We start from the raw sequence: 9654 nt of genomic DNA, 5'->3' as shown, positions 1-9654 counted from the left end.
CCATTGTAACAATGAGATGTACAAGACACTATGTTGAAAACAAACTTTACAATTTGGGGGTGGGGAGAGGAGTTGGGGAGGTGGGGAGAGAAGGATGGTAGGAGAAAAACAAAGGAGAGATAATAATGCTCAATAGGAAATGTAGTCATTACCTTACTCATGTAACTGTAACCCCTCTGTAAGTATCTTTACAATAAAAATATATATTTAAAAAGAGTTAATTATCCTACTGAAAACAAGAAAATGTAGAAGCTGAACAGTGATTGCTCATGCCTATAATCCTAGCTACTCAGGAGGATGAGATCTGAGGATCCTGGTCTGAAACCAAGCCAAACAGAACAGTCCATAAGATCCTCATCTCCAATTAATTAGCAAAAAGCCAGAAGTGGAGCTGCGGCTCAAGGGATAGAGCACTAGCTCAAGAGGAAAAGCTAAGGGAGAGCAGGAAGCCTTGAGTTCAAGCCCCAGCATTGGCACACACCAAAAAAAAAGAAGAGAAAATAAAGTTGGAGAAATACTTAATATAAATAGTAACTATAAAAGACAAGAAACTCAAAAAGCATAAGTAGCAAGTTAGTGACATGTACAAAAAAAATCAGCTCAAAGTAAGGAAGAAGCATAGGAATGTGTGAAATGAGAATGAAAAGACCAAAAGGCATCCAAACAATCATACTATCTCAAATGTTAATGAGGCAAGAGATAACAATGTGGTTCTGAATATTCATGAGACATTACATTGCCCTCACCCATGAGTAACATCCATTCTGGCTAAGGCTACCTGAAACATGCAAATAGAATCCACAGCAGTTCGTGAAGTTACTGAGGAATCTGCATCTGAGGCCCAATCCTGTCTCTCTTCTCTACCAGCATTTGTTGACTCCAGACTCTTTCCATCTGCTGAATCTCTTGTACACACTCAACGCTAGTCTTTATAATCACGTGGACAATGGAAATGACTGAAAGGTGCAGAAAAAGTAAGACATGAAACATAACATAGGAGAGAGAAGTTACATAGTATGGTTCATTATGCCCTCTACCCTCTCTGAAATGTGTTACTGACCCCACATCTTCTCAACTCTGGTTTACAGTGATTCAATAGACCATGCACTTCAGTGATTTCACTTTAGCTTCTGAGTCTTTCTGTACTATGACCTTTGGAATAGCTTGCCTGGATATATACATGGGGCTTTCGCTACATCAGGTCCTTCCCATATGACACCCTTTCCATTTCTTCATGTGACTTACTCATGCTGACCTGGTTGGCACAAAACAGTGACAGTTATTCATGGATTCCACAGGCTCCAGAGGACAGTGTTGAGCTCCTCTCTGTACTCAAGACCTCTTGCCCTTGCTAAGCCTAAGCCATGAAGAAGTGTCTTCCTATTATTATTTGCATCTGAAATAGCCCCTAAAAGCTGGTATGTTGAAGTCTTGGTCTCCAATGCAGCAAGATTCAGAAATGGGGCATCTTGGAGTTAATTAGATCAAGAGAGCATTGAGGCCATAAGTGGATTAATCTCCTCATGGTTCATGATTTAGTAGTTATTGGAGTTGCAGAAACTTTAGGAAGTAGGGTCTAGTTTGGAGGAAATAGCTCACTCTGGACCAGTCCCTAGCTTTTCCTCTTTCTCACTTTTCTTCCTGGTCTCCATGAAGTGAGCAGGCTTACTCCACCATGGGCTATGCATCCCTTCAGGCCCACGTCCTCAGGACCAAGCAACCATAGGCTGAAACCTCAGAAGCCATGAGCCAGCATAACTCTTACCTCATTCAGTTTTCCTCACATATTCTGTCACGGTTGTGGAAAGCTAACATTTCCCCACACTGTGTGAGATTTTGTTAATGATACTGATCGTCCTTGCACAGTCTATCCCAGGCTTTGAACATCTTCCAGTTCATAATTTTGCATTTTATTATCTTTTTATGCCTGCCTATTTGTTTACTGATTTGGATTTATGTTATTATTGTGAAACTTGAGCCATTAATAGAGTTAAGTAAATTGTTAGCTTTGTGATAAGGAGTGTATCATGTCTTGCTCCATATTTTGGTGAGTGTAACCTGCTAGATAGAAGTAGCTTGTTATGTACCCAACAAGGGGAAGGAATGAAGAACATGTTGCTCTTGTGTACTTAGCATTACTAAACACAATTCAACTGAGAAAATATTTTTCTTCTATTGGAGAAAATTACATAACACCTGTAGGAGGCTTTTTAGTTTTGTGTGCTGTAGATTTATTACTCATGAACACTAGACTAAATAGAATCATCTCTTGAACTAACTAGTAGGACTTAACTTCAAAAAGCTATTTTCCCTTTGGTTTAAATAAATTAAAAGGTGATTTTTAACTCGTGGAATAAACTTGCTAATTGCAAAGGTGTGTTATTTACTGCCATTTTATTACTTTTACCATAAATAATTCTGCTTTTTTTTTTTGCCAGTCCTGGGCTTGAACTCAGGGCCTGAGCACTGGCACTGAGATTCTTTTTGCTCAAGGCTACCACTCTAAAACTTAAGACACAGCACGACTTCCAACTTTTTTCTGTTTATGTGGTACTGAGAAATTGAATCCGGGGCTTCATGCATGCTAGACAACACTCTACCACTAAGCCACATTCCAAGCCCTAATTCTGCTTCTTGAGATGATTAGTGGAAAGATGTTTTAAGTTCTTGAAAACCTCCCATTTGTGTCCCCGTCACCCTAGTCCTTTTGCTATAAGCACTAAATACTTAGTTTCTTCAGTATCAGAACAAATTAGATAAAGGTAGAATGAATAGCTCAATTCACTCAATTTTATTTCAATTTTTAAAAGAATCCTACATCTGGTAAGCATGAGCAGAAATAATTTAACCAATTTGCATTAAAATATATTTAATGTTTTAATTCTTATTAATAAATTAACCGTAAAAGTAGTTGAATGTTTTTGATACTATGCAACATGTAAAGTTGTTTTCAACGATATCTTTAGATACTCATTGAAATTCCTTGATAATAGATATTGTAATGTTCTATATGGCTATGGATAAACTTCTCATCTCTTTATGACTCAGTTTCCTCATCACATAAAAATTAAAATACAATAAAATGTGTCTTACAAGGTTATCAAGAACTCAAAATTATAATTGCATGTAAGGTGTCTACAATAAATGACTGGTACTTAGTCATTTAAATCTTTTGTGAATCGTTCGTATCTTTTTTTATTTTTCTATAGCATGTTTGACTTTTTAAAAACCGTAAATATTCCATACTTATAAAGATTATGAAACACTTTTAAAATAATTCTAAAAATTAATTTTTATCTAATTCTTTTCATGCTTCAAGAATTCTGTACTAGTTAATTTTATTTAATACTTCAAAAGACCTCATGCATAGGTATCATTATTATCAACATTTGCCAGAAGGAATAAAAATGTAGCATAAATAATTAGTTTACTAACTGTCATGTAAGGAAAAAATAGTGAGATCCTGAATCAAGTTATCTGTTTATATCTCCATAGTCCATAATGCTAATATTATGTTTTGTCAACTTTGTCAAAAATTCCTTAAAGTATTTCTCTTCTATATAATTAATCTTACCTTCATTAAGTTTGATGAAAACTATAGTAATAGCTAACAATATTTGTTAGTTTTATCACATTTTGCTTAGCTAGTACTTTCTCAGTCTAAAATAAATATTTTGCAATACTTTCTAATTACTTTAGAGGATCTTTTATTTCCATGTGCTTCATTAATCAACTTGCTATTTTCCTTTTTGAATAGGTACTTTTTGATAGGCGATTAATGAGTACATCTTTATTTTATTAATATATAATTTCACTTCAAATAATGAAACAGTTTGAAGTTGAGTGTTTTTTTGTTTGTTTGCTTGCTTGTTTTTGGTGCCAGTCCTAAGATGTAAACTCAGGGCCTTAGTGCTGTCCCTGAATTTTTTTGCTCAAGGCTGGTGTTTGACTACTTGAGCCATGGCTCTATTTCCAGAATTTTGGTGGATAATTGGAGATAAGAATATGATGCACTTTCCTGCCCAGGCTGTCTTAAATTGTGAACCTCAGATCTCAGCCTCCTGAGTGGTTAGGATTATAGGTGTGGGCCATGGGCGCCTGGCTTGAAGTTGTATTTCTTGCTCATACATTTAAATTTTGGGAATCTGAAAACTTATCCACTATGACAATGTGAATAAGCCCTCACTAGTTGCTAACCATTACATACATGTCTCTTTAAATATCTAGTTTAAATATCCTCACTCTAACACTAAAGCCATCACTCTGTTGCATACCATGATAGTGATGTGTATAGCAGAGAGCATCATAGGTCCTACATAATAGTGATATGTATAACAGATAGCATCATAGGTCCTAGTGAATGGCATCCCTGGTGAACCCAGTCCAGGCTCTGAAACCAGCGGTTGTAAATGTGGCTGGTGTGTTCATGTGAGCCCCAAGAATAACTAGAACCACAAAAGACTGAGGTGGAGGTGGGTTAGTTGAAATGTACTCCCAGGATACACTGGTAGAGGAGTAGAAAATTGAGAGATAAAACAGAAAACAACCACCTAAGGTTGTATTATCCCATCTCTCATCACCACTGGATTACTGGGGTTCCTGCCTCTTACAGCTCAGGAAGTCAGGGTGGACCTGACTCTTCAGATTTGGTGAGGGACTTGGAGACTTTAAGCAACTGTCAACAAAGGAGGGCATTGTGGGAGGCATCTACTGCAACAGTGGGGCCCTAAGGTTGTGGTAGGGACTGATATGCACTTGGGAATAAGGTTGAAAGAGTTGCTGAATTGTGAGAAGTGTTTATGCCTGGGTCCCCAATGACTACTGTGTGTAAAGCATTCTAGAATGCTTGCTAAAATGATCTATCTCTTTTGCTCTCTGCACCTTATCCCTTCCAGGGTGACTGTTCTGATCTAGAACTCCTATTAGAGAACTACTCTTGGAGAGTGGTGACATTTTAATCATAGTACTAAATATTTTAAGGCAAATAAATCCTTCTTAAGAAACCATTTTCTTTTCTTTTTTTTTCTTTTTTGTCAGTCGTGGGGCTTGAACTCTGGGCTTGGGCACTGTCCCTGCGTTCTTCAGCTCAAGGCAAGTGTTCTACCACTTGAGCCACAGCACCACTTCCAGTTTTCTAGTGGTTTATTGGAGGTAAGAGTCTCATGGACTTTCCTGCCCAGGCTGGCTTTGAACCATGATCCCCAGATCTCAGCCTCCTGAGTAGCTAGGATTACAGGCATAAGCCACCAGTTCCCGGCTGAAATCATTTTTAAGATTAATTTTTGGCTACTCTCATTTTCCCAAATAAAATTCAAAATTTCTTTGATCAGATCTAATACTTACCTTTGAATATTTCTATTATTGTTCTATAATATTATTGTTCAATAATATTCTATTATTGTTATTTCTAAAAAATAATCTGGGAAGAATTAAGTTCTTTAAAAGCAAAAATGGGTTTTTTTTGCATGAATCTGTATTCTATAACTGCATAGGTAGTGTTCCTTTTGTATCCCTCAAAAGTTGCTAACTATATTCGCAGGCCTGACACATATTTTAGAAGATTATTCTGAGTATGCAACAGGCAGATTCCAGCTTTCCAGCTTTGGGATGAGCTGATTCCATAAAGGACTTAGCATGCAGTGTGAGGTGCCTGACCACCAGCACCTACAGAGGGACCCTGGTCCCAGCTGTGCAGGCTCATCGGACTCCCAGAAAGGAAAACATAAAAAGAGATGTCTGGGGAGAAAAGTGCCACTTCTCAAATGGTTCCCCAGGGACGTAGAGGGGGAAAATAGTATTTGGAGACAGCCCCCCCTGCCACTATTCCTGGATTCAAGACCTTGAACCTTGAGCCCATAGGGAATTCTGATGCCCCTCAACCCTCAGCCAGGCTAGCAGTTGGCCTGAATAAACTAGAACAGGTACAGTGGGGGTTCACAATCATCCCCAGCCTGTCCTCGCAGGACTGTTTCCAGCAACTGCTGAGCAAGCTTGCCTAGGGAGCACCCCATTTCATTGCAGGAGAACAGAGTCCACTGAGTCAGAAACTGACCTTGTGGTAGGCCTAGAAGAAACATACATGATACAGATTATGTAGCCTGTGCCCCTGTGGGGATTTGCTCAGTGAGCTCTATGCCTGATGCTGGAGCAGATAATGAGGCACTAGCATCTTTCTCTCCAGATGTAGCCCAGGACCTTTCCAGGGAGTGCTGAAGAGGAGGCGTCAGCTTTTCACCTTCCCTTGTCACAGGCCCCAGGCAATGGAGTACCAGGCCGGAGAGCTGTTAAGGCAGACAGAGGAAACAAGGGCAGTGGTAGCTTCACTTTCAAAGCTGTGAATTCACAACACCCAGGCTGAGGGAGGCCCAGGGAAACAACACCTCTCCACCCTTCCCAAGACATGAGGACTTCTCTCACTGGGACAAGGTCAAAGTTCTGCTCAAACAGAGCCTTTGACAGCCTGAGCTCTTGCCCTGGCAGTGAGTCCAGAAAAGTCTCTAGAAGGCATCAATGCTGGCCTTGGCAGAAGACCATTGGACATTCTTCATGGTTAAGAAGCCATAAGCAAACCTTTCTGTATGCAGAGCTCTGGTCCCCCTGGGTGGAGGAGGTTTGCTATGACGTGTTCCTCATACTTTATGCTATTGCTGTTCCTCTACCTTGCCAGGTGAAAGCTTTTGATATCTCCATCCCAAATGAGGCTGTCTCCTCTGAGCAGCCTGGCAGATAGCTACTAGTCCAAATTTCAGCAATTCTAGGGTTTCTCTTCCTTCTTAGAAATCCTTGGGCTTAGACAATATGAGTTAATTTGTTTGGCATGGTGATTTACCTGGGCCCCGGCATGATGCAGATATGTATATGCATAATGCATCTTAGTGGGCTTGTCAGTTGGCTGGATCCAACTGTGGCTTCCAGAATTTTGTATCCAGAGGTTGATCTTATGCGTGAGGTAACTATGGAAGGATGGGGCTCACCTTCATCTCATTGGGGAGCAGTTAATTTCTGCTTTCATCCTCACACTTGAATTGTTAGGTCTGGAATAGGGACGGCTGCTGTCTTGGCTATCTCTATATTGACTCTTCCCACCAGGGCAGAGCCCATAAGGCTGCATGAGAAATGGGGAAGATCAGGAACAAAGAATGAATAAATATCAGACTAATTTTCAAGGTCAGGTCTTATACTAGCTCTGGTTTATACTAGCATACACATACCAGAGCCAAAACAGGAAGCCCAAGCTAGCTGTAGATGATGGCAAAGTCTGAGCCATGACTTTCCACTTGGGACAATGATGTCTGTCCTACCTCTGTCATCAACTTATAGCAATAGAAAGACAGCAAAATGTCAAAAAAAAAAATGAATCTTGCTTTCAGACACGGAACTAAAATTCAGCCATAAAGAGCTTTTGTGGTTGTCTTTTTAGTAGATAAGATTGACACTCCTAATGTTTTAGAAGTCTTAAGAAAGGAAATGAGAAATCATAAAATATGAAATTTTGAGTACATGTTTCTTTTCATGAGTTTTTTTTTTTTTTTTTTTTTGTCGGTTGTGGGGCTTGAACTCCGGGCTTGGGCGCTGTCCCTGCGCTCAAGGCGAGCTCTCTGCCGCTTAAGCCACAGCACCACTTCGAGTACATGTTTCTTTTCACAATTCAAAGATGTGTATCTTTTTTTTGGGGGGGGGCGTTGGTTGTGGGGCCTGAACTCTGGGCCTGGGCGATGTGCCTCAGCTCTTCAGTTTAAGGATAGAGTTCTACCACTTGAGCCACAGCACCACTTCGGGCTTTTACTGCTTATATGGTGCTGAGGAATTGAACCCAGGCCTCATGAATGCAAGGCAAGCACTCTACTGCTGAGCCACCTTCCCAGCCCCCAAAGACATGTATCTTAATGAACAACATGATGAAACAAAACAGAGAGAATCTAAACTATACAATTTTATTCCATTTTTTATATCCTAATTTTAATTTTTTTCATGTTTTTTTACAATACTATCTAATATATTCTCTCTTTAGTACTCTCCCTCCCCCTCTTCTCTCTCTCTCTCCCTTTCTCTCTCTCTCTCTCTCTCTCTCTCTCTTGCTCACTCGCTCACTCGCTGGCTTTTTCCCCCTATCAAGTCTAAGCTAAGCTGGCTTGGCACTTCAGATTCCAACCTCACCTGCCTCAGCCTTACAGATGTGAATCACAGCTGCCTCTGGGATTTTCAGCAAAGTCACCCTTTTAAAATTCCAGATACTACACAGTGTATTATTAGAAAACAACAAAAGATATTAGTTAGTATTGCATAGTAATAGTTAATTATTAGCATTTCAATACAAAACTCATCCAGGTGTAACAGTACAAGCTGCAATCTCAACAATTTGGAAGCTAAGGTAAGAGAATTACAAGTTCAAGGGCAACCTGGCCTACAGAGACCTTGTCTAAAAAATAAAATAAAAAGTCTGGTGCCCAGTGGCTCATGCCGATAATCTGAGTTACTCAGAAGACTGAGTTCTGGAGGACTGAGGTTCAAGGCCAGTCTGAGCAGAAAAGTCTGCATGTAGAGACTACATCTCCAAAGTAACCAGCAAACAGCGGAGCTGGAAGCACAGTACAAGTGGGAAAGCACCAGCCAAGCAAAACCAGGCCCTGAATTTTAAATTCTAATTCTGCAAATAAAAAGTACAAACAACAACAACAAAAATTCACTGAATAAGTATCAGTTTTAATCAAAGATTGAAAAATAATCATTTTTGAGTGTCCTTCCATAAGATAGTCATTATGCAAGCTGTTATTTTTTTAAAAAATGTTCACTGAACACAAAATAAGTTAGAATTATTTTAAATTGATTCACTTTCAATCAGATTGACTTATACAACGAGGTAAAATATGAATCAAAATAAAAGCTTTTGGATTTTATTTTAAAATCCACCGTAGTTTCTATCACAGGACGTTATCTAACATTTTCCAGGTTTTGTGTTGTCCTGGTAATTCAAATGACCTTATGTAGTGAGACTAGATTATGAATACTTAAAACTCTCAAAAATACAAAAGTTCTTCAAAGTATATTTTGCTACCAGTAAGTACAATAAATGCTCAGCAATTTTTAACCTTGAATTTTTGCCCATTTAATTCAAACAGTATTGCATTGCAGAATAATTTTGTAATTATAATTTTAAAATAATCTGAAGTTCAAATTCTGTGCTGAGCTTCTATATTCTTTTATTTATAAGACAGCTTTGTTATATTTTGATATCCTTTTATGTAATGAAGAATTTGACTGGCTTCAGGCCCTGATTACCAGAAGTTAACTTTTAAATTCTCGAAATTTCCAGAGTGATTGAATGTCTTTGTTATTATTACTGGGCCCTTGGGATCAGACCTGTGACTATGCTAATGAGGTAGCTCTTGATAAGTTTTTTGATACTTTAGGCTAATGAGATGATGAGGGAGTGATGGGGTAGTCTGATCCCGACAGGAAGAAATACCAACTACATTAGAGACTGTAGTTTGAACTAGATACTATCCATCCAGTCTCCGAGGAAGACAGCAGCTGGAGGTTGAGCTCAATAACATGGCCAGTAATTCATTCAATCATGACAATGCAATGAAGCCACAGCAAAACTCAGGGACAGAGTTGGCATGGGCTCCTCTGGTTGACAGTACGGACCATCAC

This window comes from Dipodomys ordii, unplaced genomic scaffold (assembly GCF_000151885.1).
Source record: "Dipodomys ordii isolate 6190 unplaced genomic scaffold, Dord_2.0 Scaffold72, whole genome shotgun sequence".
Taxonomy (NCBI): domain Eukaryota; kingdom Metazoa; phylum Chordata; class Mammalia; order Rodentia; family Heteromyidae; genus Dipodomys; species Dipodomys ordii.
This window is presented reverse-complemented; position numbering follows the sequence as displayed.